The sequence below is a fragment of the Cynara cardunculus genome, assembly GCF_001531365.2.
Source record: "Cynara cardunculus var. scolymus isolate 2C chromosome LG 13, CcrdV1, whole genome shotgun sequence".
NCBI lineage: Eukaryota > Viridiplantae > Streptophyta > Magnoliopsida > Asterales > Asteraceae > Cynara > Cynara cardunculus.
In genome coordinates, this window is record NC_037540.1 from 1,237,869 (window position 1) to 1,242,407 (window position 4,539).

General features: G+C 35.3%; 1 non-coding gene across 1 annotated transcript; it reads left to right on the forward strand.

The window, feature by feature from the left end:
* Nucleotides 1-1,502: 1,502 nt before the first annotated feature.
* LOC112526215 lies at nucleotides 1,503-1,646 on the forward strand. Its single transcript, XR_003070546.1, has one exon. It is a non-coding gene; the product is annotated as a small nucleolar RNA snoR137 (small nucleolar RNA).
* Nucleotides 1,647-4,539: the final 2,893 nt, after the last annotated feature.

Sequence of the window (4,539 nt, forward strand, 5' to 3'; positions counted from 1 at the left end):
GATTTAAGGTATCCATCTTGATCTCTCAAGCTCTCTATCCATCTCGATCTCTCAAGCTCTCTATCTCTCGATTTTCTTTCTGTTTTGCCTGGTTCAAAAAAGGGTTTAGGGTTTACCTTCTATAAGGGGTTTTTGGTAAGAGACTATGATCCAAAATGTGGTTCTTTGTTAACTTCTTATTTGATTTATGTTTTGGTTCTTGTTTGATCATTGTCAAAGGTTATAACAAACAGCCTATCAAAAGGGTTCTTGTTTGATCACTGTCAAACAGCCTTAACAGTCCCTATGTTTGATCACTGTCAAAACAGCCTTAAAATTCCACCGAAATTTGGAACGGATTTGGTATCTGGAGGTTTTATGTGCGTATGAAGTATTTGGAAATTAGGAATCGAATTTCGAATTGTTTCRTTAATGTTTATGATTGATTTCAGATACTTTTAGTGCTAGATATGTTGTTGATCARCTTTTTAGTATGGATCGTTTACCCWGTGTTATATAATTTTGTGGATATATTAAGATGGACTTGCTCTGTTATTGTTCTTGATTTGATCGTATCACTTTGAATATCGTTTGGTTTATTTCGAAGCAAGCTTTTTATTCAGATCAAAAATATTGAAAGCTAGTTGTTGGATGGGCTTGAATGATTTAAAACCCACGCAATAGATTTGAGATCATCAAAAATATTGAAAGCTGATTCAGATTTCAGACGTAAAAACAAACAGTCTGACTGATTCAGATTTCAGATTTCAGACGTAAAAACAAACAGTCTGACTGATTCAGATTTCAGACTTCAGCACCACCTCTTAAAATTCAGAAGTGAATTCAAACTTCAGACTTAAGTACCTCTTAAAAAACAAACGCCACCTAAATGTTCTCTGAAATTTTAAATAATAAACGTATCCCTCAATACCTCTTAATCCTAACCCGTCCGCTATCAAACATGAAAAAATATAAAGTTTGGGGACCCAAATGAAAGTTTTAAAAAAACCAGGGACCAAAACTGGTAATCGAGCATCTTTTTATTAGGTCAATTGCCGGAGCCAGATATAGTTAAAGGGTATTTCGGTAATTGCAGCAAGAAAATAGGGTTTATCGTTTGGGCATGAGCCCCTGTGCGCCTATAAAAGCCACACCTTGAAGAAACCCTTGGCATCGCTCCTTCATGGAGTCTTCATGCCTAACGCAGCTGCCGACGCCGCCGCTGCCAGTGCTGCTATCGGACGGTAAGAGATTCAGATGTGTTTATCTCTTTTAGATTTTGTGTACGTGTGTTTGCCGTTGCTTTTGATAGGCGTTACGTTTGCCGGTACCCGGCGGACGTGTCAACGAAAGCATAAATTAAAACTTCAATCGCCACCGGATTTTATCCGTTTTTATCGTAACATCTACAATTTTACTTGTAGATTGTTCGCTTTGTGGTTTTTGAAACATTCTCACTTTTTTATGGCAAATGCACAATCACCGTAATAAGTTCGTTACGATTTTGTTGTAGTATTGATTTTGTTGCTTCATAATGGTGAACTCTCTCAATATTAAATGGGAGAAATTCAAGTTTCCGGAGCATAAATTGAATATTTATATCGCCAGTATTAAACAGCTCGATGTGTATACAATCACATCGACGTTACCTGTCTCCTGGCACATTTATTCTTCATAAGTGAAATTATTTTCGAATCAAAATTTATCGATTTTTACATGCGACTGTTGGACGAAGATCTAATTTTGTAGTCCAGATTAGAAGTCAGTGAATGATGAGTAATTAGTTGTAGTTCATGATCATTTGCGCTGCGCATAGCCGCATACATTTGTGGATTTTTTTGAGGAGTTCATTAGGAGTTTGAAGATCCTAATCAATTGATCGGTGCATACAATCAGTTACTAGATTGAACTAATGGTGAAGAATTAACATAACATTATGCTTAAATGATGAACCGTACACAAGTCATGTTAGAGAAGATTCGCCACTAAATTAACATAACTAATGGTTAAGAATTAACATAACTAATGGTGAAGAATTAACATAACATAATGTTTGTCAAAACAGCTGGTTTGGTAATGAACCAAAACTCGCTCTGTTGACGAGGTCATCCCAAATTTTATGGAGATCTTGTTACAATCGCATTATAACCATATAACTAAGAAAAGTATACAATTCCATATCATGTTAATAGTCTTAAAAATTAAAACAACAAATATAGTTTTGATAGACATACTTTTAAATTAAATAGTTTTTGATTTATAAAATTTCGATTGGTTATTTGTTGAGTTGGGTTCACTGGTTAGGCTATATATATGAACATGGTGGTGCTTTTCGGCGGCGATCGGTGGTTGTCATTGGTGATAGGGGGTTGTGGTAAATCCACACAGGGTTTCAGGTTTCCATTTGGAAGCGTAAGTGGTGATGATGAAACCAAATAATATATATTTAACAATGAATATACAAATGTATTTAACATACATTGACGGGTCTACGTTAATTTAGGATTAAAATGGTTGAGTGACCGAGTGTTTGTAATACATACTACATATTAATAGTTAGTAGCAAAAAATTAGAAGACAAGATGTCCATAACTTAGATTTAGTTAAAATAAAATTAGATAGCAAAATGCTAAAAAATCAAAAATAAAAGACAAACGAGTAGCAAATTGTAAATCAAAATAACAAATTAAAGTATCCTAAATAAAATAACAATTAAGAAAGAGACAATTAATAATTAACATATAATATTAATTATAAATCTATAAAACAATAAAATGCAAAAAGAAAGTTGGAAAAAATCGAAGTAGTGATTAATCAAATTATTAGCATTATAGCAAACAAAATAAGAAAAATGAAATGATTTTCAATAAATTGAGACTTGGAACTTAAAGAGTGTTTAATTGATCCTTAAATAATGACTTGTTGAAGTAAGAGTTATAAATAAAATGTATAAATTTAGATTTGGAGCCTTATGTCGAGGGCCTGTTAATAATTTTTGGTTAAAAGAATAATTAAAACTTATTGCTCATGCTTTATTTTGGTGTTTATTGGGGATTTGGGGTTAGTTTGTTGGTGGCCTGTACCCCCTACCCCTTTAGTGTGCATCCGCCACGGCTTCTTGAGTCTAATCTTCACAAGTTCTCAAATCGAAAAACAAATATCTCGTATATTTGTATCCTTGTGAGACTCTGAGTAGTTGTCGTTAAACACTACAAGATAACTATATATTTCATAGCCAGTACAATTAAGTTATAGCCAGGAACCTGTAGCCAAACTGTCGGTTATTGCCATTCCTCTTACCGAGTAAGTTGGTCATTGACATGTTAATCTTGTATCGTAAGGGTGCGTTTGGTACGTTGGACAGGGTGGGACAGGACAGGACAGAACACAATTGTCCTATGTTTGGTGTGGCCTTATGTGGGACTCACTAGAACTAGCTAGAACACGGGTGGGACAAGCCTGTCCACCCTTACCCCCCTGGAACTAACTAGAACAGGAAATATTTTACCTATCTACCCTCTCAAAACCCTTCTTCGCTTCCACCGCATACTTCAATCGGCGGTATCGATTTCAATCGGCCGTATCGATTTCAATCGATTTCAATCGACACCCTTCGTTCCCCTTCACAAAGGCGTCGATTGCATCGATTGCTGTTTCTATCGATTTCAAAGGCGTCGATTGCATCGATTGCTGTTTCTATCGATTTCAAAGGTGTCGATTGCATCAATTGCTGTTTATATCGATTGCATCGATTGCTGGTTTCAATCGTTCCCCTTCACAAAGGCGTCGATTGCTGGACATAATCATTCCCCTTTTGTATCGATTGCATCTGTTTGTTGTTTCTATCGATTGCACTTTGTTTGCTGTTTTTGTATCGATTGCATATGTTTGCTGTTTTTGATACGATTGCATTTACAAACCCAGACAACAAGCTCATTTTGGTAATCTGCAGCAATAGGAACTACTTTTGTAAGATTGTTCATCAGATCTCCTTCGATTTCATTTTAGGGTTTTAATCGAAATTGTCAGTGACTGTAAAATTGATTGAAGTTGAAGATTTTAGGGTTTCGAATCCGATGTCGTTTCTCAAGTGGGTTTAGGAGTATGGTAGACTAATTTGATCATGGTGGTTAGAATTCTGGGATTGACTCATTGGGGGTAAATTAGTCAATTTAACCAGTTCTGTCCAGTCCTATCATGTCTTACCAAACGCTGAACAGCTGTCCTGTCCTGTTCTGTCATGTCCTGTCCCGTCCTGTCCCGTTCTATCCTGTCCGCATACCAAACGCACCCTAAGTGACTCATATGCGTTTGCCTGATAAACATATAGTAAATGGCCTCTGAAGTTGTGTTCTTGAAACTTTTTTACAAAGGAAAGAAAAGAGGAAGAAAGTAAAGAAAAACTCGTGTTCTTGAAAAAAAAAGTTAGGAGAGAAAGGAAAATAATGATAAATTTCCAACCAAAACTTTTATCTTAAAAATAGGATGAAATGGAAGGAAATGAAAAAAATTAAAATATTCTTAAAAATTATTGAAATTATGAAACTATCGAACCTTTCA